Genomic DNA, 16,658 nt, shown 5'->3' with positions numbered 1-16,658 from the left:
TGGGCCTATTGACAGTCTTTTGACCAAGAAGCAGCGCAAGAAAAAAAGCTCTTGTATTGCAAAGGGGCATGGTATGAAATTGTTGCTTAGTACCCCCCAATTAAAAAAATTACAGCAATCCAGGAAAAAATCACATGTGGGGGGATTCATATTTACCATCCCTGCCATCTTAGCTGCTCTCGGGGCTGTAGGGAGCTTGGCTGGGGGTTCAGCTGCCATAGCAAAAACAGTAATAGATGCCAAGAAGAATAGGGCAGAATTAGATGAGCAGAGGCGCCATAACCTGGCAATGGAGAAACAAGGCAAAGGTATTAAGAGAGCCATGAATAAGTTTAAAAAAAACAAGAGCCGCTTACAAACCAAGATATTGAAGCTTTAATCAAGCCACTGGGCATCAAACATTTTAGAGGTGTGTACATGTCTGATTCTTTACCAGAACAACCACTCAACAAAGAGTGTGGCATTGTTAATTTGGATAAGTACAAAAATCAAGGCACTCACTGGATTTGTTATCTTAAATATTTAAACAATAAGGCATTTGTGTTTGATTCATTTGGGGGTATTCCACCTGAAAATTTAATAAAATATCTAAATTCAGCTAATCTTTATTACAATAATACCCGTGTTCAAAACTTCAAAGATGTTAATTGTGGACATTTGTGTTTGTTTGTTCTTAGATATATGTCTCAAATAAATAAACCATCAATTGAAGATTTTCAAAAAGCCTTGTGGTATCTGAAACATCATGGGGGTATTCCATCTCACCAGCCAAAATTCAATATTGAAACTCAAATTACATGATGACATAGTGTATCCCAAAACAATAGCTCTCAGGGCATTTTATGGCATGTACCTGATCCCTAATATTACACACCACAACAATACAATTGCAGTTGGGGATGAAAAAATTGTCATCACTCCAGGGCAATATAATCTCTCCACTCTAAATGCTCAATTACCCAGAGGTGTAGTGTTAAGTCAAAATTCTGTCACTCACAGAGTAGAAATTGTATCTGCCACAGAAACAGTGGATCTGGCTACTATAGGAGAGCTGTTGGGCTTTGAGAACAACACAAAACTTGAAGCAGGCATCAAACACACTGCTATGAATATACCTAAATTCTTAGCCATAGAGACTCTGAATATTCACTGTAATGTGGCCGAGGGTATGATCACCAAATCAAATGGCATAGGCACTCACAAACAAACCGGCATCATTGCAACATTCAAGCCTAATTCTGAATTCATGGAGCCCATCATCTACAATCCATCCCCAACATTATATTTTCCTGTGTGTCATAACAGAATAGATAATATTGAATTGATGGTCACTAATGAAAAAGAAGAATTAGTTGATTTTGCTGGAGCCACAACAACTGCAATCATAGAGATTAACATTTAAATAAAAATACATACAATGGAAAATATTGAGAGTTATGAGCTACAATCATTCCCTCCAAACAGGAGGACATTTGCAAATTTAAATCAACCCAACACAGAAATTGAGGTTGATCTTGATGTAGGGGATGGATTTATACACCCTCACAGAGCAGATCTATACATCAAATTTGATGTTGTAAAGCTCGATGGTACCGATTATCCGGCAAATTCAAATATAAGACTTGTAGACAATTTTGTGCCGCATCTATTCTCTGAAATTGAGATCAGAAAGCATGGCGTTGTTATAAACAGAGTAGATTATCCCGGCATTACCTCCACAGCTTTGGCCACATTAAAATTATCCAAGACCGAGGCTTCATACTACAAAGTAGGTGGATTTGAGGCTGGTGATAAGATATTATCTAAGAACCACACAGTGCTGTTCCCGATGCGACTATTGCCAGGATTCTTCTCGGATTACAAAGAAATTATGTGGAAGGGTGGGTTAAGAATTACATTTAGAAGAGCTGCAAATGATAACAATGCTTTGATGAGGTACAGTGCAATAAACTCTACAGGGGAAGCTCTGCCTAATACCCTACCAGATGCAGGCAAATGCATTATTCAGACTATGGAGTTAAGAATCCCTGTTGTTGAATATGAGGCCAGTTATGCTCTTAAATACAAAGCTGATATAATAAAAAATCCACAGGTTCCTCTGCAATTTTATACATATCAATGTGTACAGAAGCCCGCAACTGGTGCATATTATGAGTTTGATGCTACAAATTCATTCTCCAGTATTCAATATGACATGCCTGATTTTGTAGTGGTACTGTTTCAGACTGGAAGACACAATAATCAGGAAAAAAATTCAAGCAAATTTGATAGCTGCAACATCAAGAACATATATCTTAAAAATGGCAGAAATGAGGTATTTCCTAGAGAAAATTACAATTTAGACATGTCCAAGGATGATTTCCTCAAATTATATGAGGCATTTTCTTCCTTCAAACGTGTTACTACAGGCAATACTGACATGTACTACACACCAGATGAATTCAAGGCACAGAGACCCATGTTTGTAATCAATGCTTCAAAAAGAAAACAGGTTGTGGTGAATGACAGAACAAACATTAAAATTATCTGTGAATTCCATGAGGCATTACCTGATGATACCATATGTAGTGTTATTCTCATAGGAGAAAAATCATATGTTTATGATGTGAGAAATGAGAGAGTCACGGAGCAATTCTAGAGGGTCTCTGCGACAAACCGGAAGTGGACCGGAAGTAAACCGGAAGTGGACCGGAAGTGGACCGGAAGTAGATATGTGTGTGTGGGTGGGTGTGGGTGTATGTGGGTGGGTGTGGGTGGGTATGTGGGTGGGTGTAGGTGTGTATGTGGGTAGGTGTATCATGGCCTAGTTTTAAGTGTGGCCAAAAACAATATCAAGAGGGGCATATTTTTGACAGGATTATGGACAACAATCTCACAGAAGTAGCTTTTATAAGTGTAAGCAAAACAATCTGAGGGGGCTCTTCCTTTCTCATGGAATCCATGAGGGCTTTTTTACAAAAAGTCTTGGATTAGGCAGGGTTCCACACTTGAGCAAAAAGCTCATATGCTCATGTTGAGCTTGTTTTAAGTATAAGCAAATCTGCTTGAGGAGGGCTCTTCCTTTCCGGTCCTGGTTATACCACAAATCCCACTACTCAGTAATATTATCATTTTTAATACAACATTGAATTGACTAACTCAACCTGGACATGATTTTTACTGAACGTGGTTGGCACTCGAATGTCACTCTTACTGCGTAAACAAATTTATTATCCGTTATAGTAGGTTTCCGGGACCGGATTACGCTTACTCATTCGAAGCTCCCCAATTTCCTCACGATGTTGGGTTGCCACCGGCTCTATACGTAGGCCGAATAAAATCCGACCAGAGCCGGATTCGAACCTACGCCGTCTCGCAGCGAACGATCTCAAGATGAGTGAACGCCTTAACCCGCTCGGCTACGGAGGACTTATTATTAAGCATACGAGGCAAAATAGTTGTGCACACATTGGTACATATATAAGAATATGGTTTAGAGGTGTAACCCCCTGAAGTACGTCTTATCAAGTTTATAGAAACTTATATTCAGTATTTTTGTGGACGTCTTATCTAGTTTATGGAGATTCACTTTGAGTTATATATTCAGTATTTTAGTGCATTGTCATATCTAGATCAGTGGTTTCCAACTTCAAAAGATCCGAGGGCCAAAATTATATCCAGCAGTTGATAGGCGGGCCGCATTTTTTTTTGGGGGGGGGGGATTAAAAATTACAAAAATTGTAAGTACTGAACTGAAAATGTAGTACTTTCACATGACCTAAATTTCGAAAATGAGGCAATAAAACAATGGAATTACAAATCAAAATTGTATAATTACAATTTATTTCACAAAAACCCAATACTTATTGATGAATTGAAAGAAATTAAAGACACACCATACAAATAAGAATACTTCATAGTAAGTGTTCAATGTGAAAATTGAGCCCGATCTGCTTCTTTTATTTATTATTTCTGTATTTGAAAGTCTCAGAAGGTGAAGGAGTGAAGAATCTACCAGTCTGCTTCTGTAGCGGTTCTTGATAAACTTCATTGAAGAAAAAACACTTTCACACGTGTATGTGCTGCCGAACATTGATGTCATTCTTTGCCCAAAACTACGAAGGTTTGGAAAGAGTTCCTTTATAAGGTATTTGAAAAACTCTGGCCCCTTTTCTTGCCTAGTTTGAAGGAACACATCGCCTTGCAAATCACGCAATTCAGGTTCGAGAGAAGCTATTTTCATTTTCAATCTTACGTTTTTTGGAGATATTGCTCATTTCGATATTTGCTTTAACAATCAGTCACAGTACAATCCGAGTAGGAACACTGAAAATCTCTTCGTACTTCGTGCGTAGTGAAACAGATCTCTATAGCGCCGCAGTTTGTTTCTAAACACAAAGAGTGAAGCCTTCGCGGAAGCGGGCGAGTTCATTCCACATAGCAAAGGGGTGGAATACATGGTGTGAAGAGAAAGTTACGTCACTTTAGATTCTTCTGATGATCATTATCGACTGCAAAATCATTCTACCTGTGATATGGTCTTTCTTCACAGAGCTTCCGTTCCTTCAGTAAAAATATAACGTATTTTAATAAAAATAAATAACATTAACGTATTTTGCAAACTGGCTTCGCGGGCCGCAGAAAAAGGCAGCGGGGGCCGCCAGTTGGAAACCCCTGATCTAGATTATAGAAACTCAAATATATAACCAACATGCTACAGGCAACCTGGTGGGAAATCGAGTATCAGATGGATATCATCCGTGCGGCTCGTTCATTTCGAACATCTTCTGTAAATAGTAGGTAAGCTCAATTTGACTTTTAGTGGTGTACGTGTTGTAACATCTTGTTGTACCCCCCTATTTGTCTTCAGTTGACATTGTACATATAACTACGTGCCTCCTTCACCATTTGACTAACTTACGATTGTGCATGTCGGTCCTTGTACTTCTGGTAGCAATTCTCAGGGAGCGCGATGATATGCGGTTTATGTGTACGGACGCTTGCCATTCCCTGGGGGGGGGGGGGATGTACGTATTTGTAGACACTACTAGGATATCTCCTAGCTACAGTGTAGGAACATTTTTCCAGCTCCCACTGTTGTCTAGGATTACTACTATAGGAGTTGGAGTCCTGTCCAATGCTGGTGAAGTTCCACATTTGATTTCCGCCATTGTCAATTGGAGCTACGTAGACCCCCCGGATTTGCTGTATTATTGTTATCGTAAGACCTTTCAAACGACAAATTACTCGACCCCCCTTGCCATTTGAAGAAATTGAGTCAACCCCAGCCTACCAGGTGGGGGGGGGGGGAGGCCAGGTAGGGAATGGTTGACCTCAAAACGTTTCTCCCTTAACATCATGAACTACGTGTTTCGCCATTTCTTCCTATTTACAGCCGTTCGCACAATACCCAGGCAGTGGCGCAACCACGGGGGGGGGGGCACCTTGGTCGGAAATATTTCTAGGGGGAGCAAACATTGACTGCAAAGTGTACTTGCAGGGGGCAATTACCGCCCACAACTTCAAATTTTATGCAAATAAAAATACTTTTCGTAAAATTTTCTCGCAATGCCTGCTTTTCTTAGTCTTATCAAATTCAGAACCGTAGCTAGGGGACGGCGGGAGACGGCCCTGGGCGCCGAACGATCTAAATGAACAAAAGTTGTAAAATTGATTCACTGATTTCTTTGTAGTCTACTTTATGCACAGAAAGGCTAATTGAGACTGGGCCTATACCTTAAAGTGGGTTCCGAACCACTGTCTGCCTCCACCGGGTATCGAACCCAGGACCCCTTGATCACAAGGCGACGATATTACCACTACACCATCGGGGAGGCACAAAAGTTGTGAAAGAGAGAATCCATTGGTGGTCCGTGAAATTATTTCTGCCCTATTAAATCAATATTGATTTCAGCCTGCAAAAAAATTGGATCCAAACATTTTCTTCCTCGCTTCGCTCGCAATTTATGTTTCTTCGCTGTAATGCATTGTAATTGTAAATCACCAGACAGAGAAATAAGACTTGTCTTCGTTGATTTTCTCTTAAAATGCATGAACAATTGTTTTCAGGATAGGGAGCGTGCACATTTGAGAGACAATTTATGTCATTTTTGCTGTTGGTTTATTGGGAGATGGATGAATTGGTTGTGTAATGCATTTAAATAAGATATGCTGTATATAATATTTATTAAAGAAACTTTGAATAAGTACACAATTTAGTGTCCACGTCACTCCACGTTGCATATGTGTCAAACATATATCGTGCATGAAAGTTATTTTAATGTAAAAAAGAATTATATTTGGAATGCATTTATCAAACATTACTAATAGTAATAATAATGTTGGTCCTGGGTTCGAATCCCGGCTTGGACATGGATGTTTACGAGTGTCCATTCATCATTTTCATCATCGTCGCAAATTAGGCAAAAGTGGCACAAGAAGCGAATTAAAGTAAAGCAAATCAATAATAATAATAATGTTATAACTATTTTTATTATTAAAATTATTATTATTACTATTGGTACGTTTATCCTGGTACTTGTCCCCCCCGGACAAAAATTCGTGGTTGCGCCTCTGTACCCAGGGTGGGGTGAGACTTTATGGACACCCTGTATAATCGACACACACACACACACACACACACACTCCTCACAAAAAGTTTCGAATATTGTTACGTTAGACAATTGGTGACAGACAGACACGGCCTTGGACTGGAACACCACATGGTATCTGTCTGCAGGAAGTTCTCGTCTTGACGCCGACATATACTACTACCATGCGTATCAGCTATTGCCTAGTGTAATAATATTCCTATATTATATATATATATATATATATATAGTGTGTGTGTCCGTCTGCCTGCTTCTCCACATCCGCCTCCACATCCGCAGTGATTCGCACCCTGGGGTGCTTCAACATTTTGTTGAGGATTTTTCTGTTCATTCGGCACAAAGGTCACTGAACTCCTACTTGCACTTCGCCCTTCACCGATGGACGCTTCGACTACGTCACAGCTTTATCTGCATGAACAAAACATTCGCATCCTGTACTCTCGCCATACATTTACCAACTGATGAAACTGGTGCTCGGTAGCTCATCGGATCCAATCGAATACGTGCCATCAGTGTTGCCATACGATTATCGACAAAGACACCAAATACGCATACAGCTATGATGGGATATTTTATTTTACACTGCTTTCTGCCGTGGGATAATTGTGAACACGACAAGGAAACTAATGCCAAAACTTTCAGTCCTAAGTAATCACTACTCAACACGGTCGGACAATATAGTCAACGAATTTAGTAGCACTGGGTAATTTATACAACGCGGCACTTTCGAGGCACTGATATTAATGTTTAGTAAAATTAGCACTTTTTAAAAAGAATTAAAGTCGAATTACACCAAGTCAGTGGAAATTCTACTTAAAAACAATCAAATAATGTCGCTCACACTGCAACTTGGACAAAAACATTGTATAAAGAAGCGTATTATGGAGTGAAGCGAATGTACCTAAACAACATTTAGATAACACCTGAAAATACTAGAACCTTTAGATATCTGCCAAGATCTCACCCTAGAATACCTTAGAGAATGATTAAACCCATGACCCCCTTTTCAAGTTACAGAAAAAGCTTGCTACTTTTATTAAAAACAAAATTGTAGCTAATTTAGTTAGCATTCGAACAGAACAATCGACGTAAAAGGTGTATTATATTGGAAAAAAAATAGCCTATGATACAAGAACCAGGTTATATTCTCATATTCTCCCATTTAATCAAAATTCCAAAATATAGTTTTATGTGAACGGTCACACAATATAAACTTTAGGAGTAAAATTTAACCTTAACTTTTAAAGTCTTTTCTTGAACTGTAAAAGTTAATAACAAAATACAATAAGAATTTCATTATGGCAACTGTATGAAATGTAAAAAAAATAATAATGGAAATCAGTTGTACTGGATTTTCACTCATCTGCTGCATCGGGTAGGAAATTCTCCCCATTCATATAAAATACGTAATAATGGTAATAGTTATTGTAAAATTATTATAACCGTGGTAATTATAATTATTATTTCTACTAATCAGGTTTTATCAATGAGCTTACCGGATTTGGTCCAGCCGAGCATTAGAAACAACAGTTTCTATTCTCAGTACACACCTACGACCCAAAAATATTATTTGGCATTTTTTTTATTTATTTATTTATTGAACTCAACAGGTACATACCTAATTACAGAGCCCATATGAAGGATACATAATCATTACAATTACATATATTTCTGTAATATAGAGATAGAAATTATATGTATATATATATAAACTAAACTAAACCCACAGCGCTACAGTCCTTGAAGGGCCTTGGCTTACCTACCGACTGCTGGTCTCCCTCCCACACTGTTCCTCCGTCACCTGTTATAGCGTGGAGATCTTAGACCAGTATTGGGGTGACGGGTGATCAGCCCGACGAACCCCCAGCCGTTGTTGTAGGTCTTCTCGACCGGGTTACGCTCACTCACTCGGAGCTTCCCAATTTCCTCACGATGGTGGGTTGCCACCGGCCCTATACGTAGGCCGAATAAATTCCGACCAGAGCGGGATTCGAACCTACGCCGTCCCGCAGCGAACGATCTCAAGACGAGTGAACGCCTTAATCCGCTCGACTACAGAAAAATATATTAAAAATATTTATTTTATATATATACACTTTATCACACAATTTAAATACGAACTTATGTGTTTAAGCTTAAGCCATTGTGTTAATAGTGGCTTTACTGAAGTCCCTTAGGTGCATAGAAAAAGATGTCAATGGTGTTATTCTTGATTAGCAAGTTATTGTAACTGGTGCACATTCTCCACAATGGAGATTTCTTTTTAATTTCGGATCTAGCCTTCTTTATAAGAAAAACTTCATTCTTTAGTCTAGTTTTCGACGACGGGATTCGAAAATTAATCTGGCAGAGTAGATGTTCAGCATCTATTTCGTGATTTAACAGTTTCCACAAGAATACTATTTCATGTAACCTTCTTCTGTGACACAGCTTTGTAAACCGACATTCATAGCAGAAATGCTACGTAAAAGTTTCCAAAAATATTTTAACGATTTTTATGGATAACATTTGTGATTGCGACGACAGAAAAAAAAAATTGTGATCCAATTGTTTGTTCTGAAGGAGGAGTTATGTTCGATCCCCGGTGGAGGCACGTGGTGAATCGGATTGCACTTCAAACTGTAATCCCGATTAGCCTATCTGTGCATAAAATGTCCTAGAAAGAAGTTATGATGGCTATAGGCTAGACGTAACGCTGTTAAATCTCTGAAAGTCTGACATTCACATGCATTGTACGGATGGGTTCTTAAGATTGTCTGAGCGAAACATGTTCCAACAGAATTCCATAAAGGTTGTCGAAGTCAAGGATTTTGTGAAGAAAAGGTTCCGAATTTTAGAGAAGACCGCGGTGGGTTGGCGACACTTACGGAACGAAACCCGGCCAGCGAGCTTCTTCAGCGACGTCATCGATCGCGTCACATTCTGCAGCCGACAACCATAGCGTACAGACGCAGTTGCATGTTTGCAGCCGGCGCTCACGTAATTCCAGATATCGTCCCGAGATGGCGTCTCCGCAGCTGAGAAAATGTGTGACAACTCAGTGTTGCCAGACGTGTATGTTTGTTACACGATTGAATGCTCTTTTTCTCACGTTGCCCGGAAGTTTCAATTTCCGCTTTGGTTATTCATCCATGGTGTTTCCAATTCAGTTCCAGACGAGAACATTACGTATAAACATATTTCTGGAGATGTAGGGTCTTCCCAACCAACCACGTTTATCACAAGGGGGGGGGATATATGCCTATTCACCGCATTCCTTGTATTAGTATTAAAACGGGCTTTCATTTATTAAATTCTATCACCTCTTTATAATAGTGTCCATAATAAATGACTATGAGGTTTAGTGAATATTTTGAGGAAATGTTACCTAAAAATATATATTTTTTAAAAAATAATCTTTGCCACTACGTCGAACAAAACACAATGATACAAAGCATTTTCGTGAGATGGAAGAAACATGTGCACGTAGAATCAGGGGTGCCCATCCCCCCCCCAAAAAAAAGGTAGAACATCCCCCTCTCCCGTTTATGTCGAATTAATTACTCAAATTATTTTTGTCACACAAAATTTGCGGAAAAATATAATACCAGAGGTGCAACCAAAATTTTTAGTCTTGGGGGGGGGGGCAAGTACCAGGATAAACGTAGCAATAATAATAATGATCATAATAATATTACTACTACTACTGGTAGTAGTATTATCAAAGACATTATTATCCTCGTAAATTACGCAAAAAGAGGGTAGAAGTCTGTGCTAAAGCATTTGTTTGAAAAACTAAATATGCTGACCAAGGCAGTAATTTATTTTATTAAAAACATAAACTAAATGTAACGTTTCAACTTTCTAGCAAGGTTTTCTTCAGACTCTGTATCAAGTACATACAGAGTCTGAAGAAGACCTTGCTATAAGGTTGAAACGTTACGTTTAGTTTATGTTTTTAATAAAATAAATTACTGCCTTGGTCAGCATATTTAGTTTTTCATAATCATGGAAACAAGGCTTAATAATGTTACATTTGTTTGGAACAAACTACAAAACAAACAAACAAAATATTTTTTAAACAGTCAATTTCACATTAGCTAAAAATAGAAATCAAGCACACCCAAACTGTATTTTTGACATAAAATAGAAAATACATACGCAAGAAGCTAACACTAAATTGTGTACGTATTCAAAGCTTATTCAATACAAATATAGAACACATATTATTTAAACACATTAAATCACAGAAAAGAAGTAGAATGCGAGCGAAGCGAGCAAGAAAATTTTTCGATCCATTTTTTGCAATTGAAAACAATATTGATTTAATACGGCGCAAAACATTTCACTGGACGCAATGGCATTCTCTTTTACAACTTTTTTTTTTAGATCATTAGGCACCCATGGACGACTCCCGCCGCCCCTAGCTACAGCTCTGAACTTGACGAAAACTAGAAAAGCAGATAATGCGAGCGAAGAAAGCAAGAAAATTTTACGAAATGAATTTATATTTGTATAAAATTTGAAATCAAAGGGGTAATTGCTCCTCTGTGCCCCCCCTTGCAGGTGCCCTAGGCCCTCATTGTTTGTCCCCCCTTGCTACCCTAGAATTGACCTCCGCCTAAGGTTGGGGGGGGGGGCAATGACAGCCTGCATCCCTATGGTTGCGTCACTGTATAATACAGACATATTTAAGCAATATATGTTTGCTTTAGATACTTTAGGCTCACTGCCATTGTTAGTCAACCTTATCCTGCATAGTTTGCCTGCTCGACTAACCTTGTATTAATGCGAATACCCCCCCCTCCCATCCAAACCGATTGTAAAGGCATAAGAAGTGGTGTTTCATTTCACCCCTATCGCCGCGATCACCCACAGGTAGGTAGAAAAACTATACATAATAACCAAAACTAAAAATCAATAACAAGTCAATCAAACGATACGACCCCTCCCCCCCATTCTTGTGTGAAGATATATAAATTGGTATAAAATTTTGTCCCCCCAAAAAAATTCGAGAATTACCAAGCAAGCATCCCATTTCCCCTAATGGCTTATCATCACCTGTCAATCAGACCTTGACAGCTGTCCGCCATTTTAGGCGAAATGAGATGTCCAGTTTTGCCTCCCATTTCGCCTAAAACGATTGGAGAGGAAATATTGCAAGTGATGGTGTTGCCCCTAAAAAGGGAATATCCCGTTTCGGCTAAAACAGCGGCCAGGTCAAAAATCACATGATATTGTGCTGACAAGCAATTAGGCGAAACGAGATTACACGAGCATACATAGAAAATCAATTCCTTAAAAAACCACGTAGGATGCAGCAGAAGAAATAATGAAAAGTCATGGACAGTTTGCCGAGAAATACTTATGAATCCCATTGTATCAGAATTGTGTAAGTTACTTAAAGAAATAAATGCAATAAGTTACAGTGACCATATTTCGAAATGGTACCGTTACATTGTCACACAATATAGGTAGGTAGAGAAGGTAAAATTGCTCCTTGCCATGTGGGTGTGGATGTAGGGCCCTGCACATTCATGATCTCGGCCATTTATGGAGGTGATGTAATCAGCACCACGCTCCGGCCGTCTTGACTCCCCCGCTCAAGGTACTTTCTCGAATAAGATAGATATTTAAGATTAAATGCAATCAAAATTGACCCCTTTGCAACAATGAATAAAACGCATGTGTAAATGGAAAATGAAGATATTACAAAACAATATATGTAACAAAAATGTAAATAAAATATGAAACTACGTTTTAAAGTTACATGTTTCGTCCTGCAAATAAATTCCTCGGTTCTCAATTTATCAAGGTGACACAAGTAAAGAAATGCAAAGTAACGAAGTAACGTTACAATTACTCTTGTAATTTCCGTAACGCGTTACCAATCCAGGCATGGACGTCTAGAAGGAGGCAAGCGGGGGCGTGCCCCCTGGAAAATCAGTCACCCGAAAAGTATATATTTCACACATATAATTTCATTTCAGTCACTAGAAGGGGTTGCAGGAACATGATAACTTCAAACTTAAGCAGTGTCTTTTGAGGGGACAATACTATTATGGAGGAAATGTGCCTCGCTGCCCCCGGAAAAAAATACCTAGCTTGCCCCTCCCTGGAGGAAATCCTGCGGACGTCCATGAATGTAGGTACCGAAAAAGGTAACACAGGAATTGCGTTACGTTACTTTTTAACTTGGGACACTGGTGTGCGCAGAGTGGGTGCTGATGGGGCTACAGCTCCTCCAGAAATTTCGAGAAAGTCAAAATTTTCAAATGAAAGCAGTTAAGAACTCTGAAAAAAAGGGTAAAATTTAAACTCCCCTTAAAATGGCCCTGAATACCATTTTTGTCTTTTGAACAACGAAGGTTAAAAACTGTAATTGCAAATATTTTTTTTTAGTTTATCGCGTCCCCCCCCCCTATCTAGAAAGCAGCTACATAATATCCACTTTTACAATCCCGCCCCCCCCCCCCGAAAAATGTCCTTTGTATGAAAGTGCCTCTGGATGGTAACTTTGCCTATGCAAAACAATGAACAAGCACAACGAAACATTATGGAATCAATATACCACGGCTATGTCTCATCACTGAATACGTTCCATAAAGGCGCTGTAGTACGACTTAAGTATGCAGAGGAAGTGCGTCATGTTCAATCGCACAAAAATGTTTTGTGTTATCGTGTTTTCTTTGACACTGTGAGCACCGGGCGTTACGATCATGAATGTTCGGTGGAATTTATAAACGTCATATTACATTACAAAACATTATTTTGCTTATTCTAGTTTGAGGGAGTCCGAAACCTCTTCTAAATACGCCTTTTTCTTTCCAAAGCTGAATTTAGTGGGGAGAAGGTATCCAGGGTCGTACCATAGTAGTCATACGACAAAAACATTTCACAGGTTGGCAGCAGTAAAACTTCTTAATAACGTACAGACCTGGGGGGAAGGGGGGAATAAATGTCAGTTATTAAGAAGTGTTCGCTAGTCAGAAAAAAAGTGCAGGATGTTACACAATAGGATAAGCATATTACAATGCGTACTTTACGAACATAATGTTTTATTTTCCTACATTCAAGGAACAAAATACTGTACTACATACGGTGAATTTAAATTTACTACAGTATCCCTACATACATTACAAATTTAAAAAAAGAAAATACAGTACACGTAGTGTAATCCACTTCTCAAGATAACCACAAAGAATACTGTGTACTGTCTGCACTTTTAAAAAGAAATACGTTCGGTATAACCGTTTTTTTTTAGGCTGTCCGTTATTAAAAAGTTATATTTGCGTTGGGGAGGTAGTTTTCAATGTCCGCGTCCGTTATTACGAATATCCGTTATTGAAAAGTAATATTGCCATTAAATACCCATGTATTTCTGCCGGGAAATTTAAAACTGTCCGTAATGTAGGTGTGTCCGTTCGGAGAAGTTTTACTAGTAGTTTCAAAATCCATTGTTACGAAAGTAAACTCGTGCCTCCGTCGGGACTTCAGGGTGTCTACCAAAATAACAAATCCAAAATTCTTGACTACTTCTTGGCCTTTTTTTTTGCCTTATTTCTTGACCATTTTTCAATTTTCTTAACATTTATATAATCGCCCCCTACTTAGGTATAGTTGCAAAATTAACCAAATATATATTTTTATTCAATGGAAAACCCCGACCACAAGGCTGAAGCTGTAGTTTAATAATACTTGTATTAATTATTATTAATGAACGTAAAAATTAATGCTTCATCCTGGACGGGGAATGGCCGGCCACATTACTTTATTTAATATTTTTACAAAACTTCACGCATAGAAGAACGTAATTATTAAGAAACAAAGTGAACAAATCAATCACAATTCAATACAATCTCAGATTTCTAAATATTCAATTTCATCAAATCCCAGTTCAGGTATATAACAAAGTAAATTCACTATACTGTAATGACTTTCTTTACCTACCTTTGATTTCTTGACTGGTAGACACCCTGGACATAAAATAATACAAATCCAAATGAAAGGAAACCTTTTTTGGACGGACAGAGCCTGGCAACACTGATACCGCGTGTAGGCTGGTCCGAAAACGCGTTCAGTCGCAGCCACGCGACGCGAGGCGAGCTCTGCAGCTGGAATAAAGGAGTTGGCAGAACATACAAAACGCGGCCCCCCCTCTCCACTTTTTTTTTTTTACTAGGAACAATATAGACCCGATACATAAATACATTTCGAAGACGAATGCCGTTAATAATGGGTGTAAACAAGAAGGAGTCCTTCCTCCAAGGGCAACGAAAATCAATACGTGAACGAAGCATTCCAATATGAGAGCATCCCGTCTCGATTTAGACTGGGACGATAAACACGTGTCAACAACAAATGTCCCAGATCCACCTGTTCGACGTCTAAAATTAAGCGATCTCCCCGTAATATCTAAAACTGACCATACACCTTCAATTAGCAAGAAAATAAATTCAGATCAAACTTCCTTTATGCCTACTTGATAAAATACAAGGCGAACCCACCTGATCGCGAACGACGACCCACATGACATCTAAAACATTACTAACTGAACCCACACCTGACTTCTGAAATGAAATGTTCGTCTGCTCTCCCTGATGGGCTGCTTTATCAAAGAGAATTAAAGACAGATATTTCAATAAGAGAGAAAATAAGCGGCAGTTTGTAAGAAGTTGAAAATTATTACTTGGTACAAACGTGTGCATTATCGCTGATGTCTATAGATTTCGATTTTTTTATGTCATTGGAGAAAGAAGATATTTACTGCATTCTACTCTGTACTGCAGTGCTTTTCTTCAATACCTGTCGAAAGCTGCACGTGTGAGAGAGAGCTTTCTCCAAGCTTACCCAAGTTAAAACTAAATTAAGAGCAACTCTGAAGCAGGATAGATTGGAAGCCCTGCTCTTGCTATTTGTGGAACAGGAAAAAGCTTAGTCTATTGATGTAAATGAAGTTATTGATGCGTTTAAGAACATTGTACCTTTTGACAGACGTCTCTTGTTATAGATGACATGTATTTTGATGTATTTGTTTGTAACATTTATGAACATTTTGTGTGTGTGTAATTTCTATGCAATTTAATTTTTTTCTACTACATATATTCAGAAATTTTCACTCCTGTCATTTAGTGAATTTATATTCCTTTACAAACATCAGTGCAGTTAAAGAGCCAAGCGATTGTGTTGCAAAATATGCTATTAAAAAGGTATAATACCTCATTTTTTTTCTTTGTGCACACCCAAATATAAAGTTCTAGCTACGCCTATGGTCTTACATCTTAAGACACATGTGAATGATTTATGAAAACGTCTACAATGCAAAGCAACTAAAGCATCTACAATAATTATCCGCTGCTACAGGGCCTACTACCAGCTGAATATAGGACAACTTGAAGCATTACACAAAGATTAGTCGAATTTCTACCACGAAGCTTTCGACTTTCGAAGCTTGGAAGATCGGGAAAGCTGACTTGGCGCCTCGGCATGGTTTGATGTGTCTGCTAGATACCGCCAAGCGCTGCAAGCGACATTGGCAAACTAATGATTGGTGTGCGTTCAACATACATCTTTACTCTGTTGAATATAAATCTGTAAAAACTGTTTCGCAATGTGCAATTACAGTGGTAATTGTTTTCAAAAATAGCTGCAAAGAGCTTCAAAGCAAGACCCAAGATCGTATGATTACCTAATACTAAGAAAAAGTTGTTTCAGAAAATTGATAAGAACGGTTGTTTGAACACCTTTCTAGTTTCTACGTGCACCGTATTAAAACTTCCCTCACGATCGGAGCACCCGTTTTTTTATTTTTAGAATTTCAGAGGCGATCGTTTGCAAAAACTAAAAAAGGCACTTTTTTCTTCTCAACACGGTATAAAATCGAAGGCATACTCGAAAAAGGCTGGCTGGCTACCATAGGTTAACGCAGAATTGAATAAGCTATCTTTTTAAGTCGGTCTACTGGTACATTTTTAATTGGAGTCCAAACTCGAGTGTCCATAATTGTTAATCCGACAGTAGATTCAATAGGATTTAAGATTACTTGGCGAAATTTTCTCAACTCTTGCAAAAAAAAAAAAAAAAACAACA

The sequence above is a fragment of the Lepisma saccharinum genome, chromosome 18 (assembly GCF_977018435.1).
Source record: "Lepisma saccharinum chromosome 18, izLepSacc3.1, whole genome shotgun sequence".
Classification (NCBI taxonomy): domain Eukaryota; kingdom Metazoa; phylum Arthropoda; class Insecta; order Zygentoma; family Lepismatidae; genus Lepisma; species Lepisma saccharinum.
The sequence above is the reverse complement of the archived record's forward strand: the minus strand, read 5'-3'. Positions refer to the sequence as shown.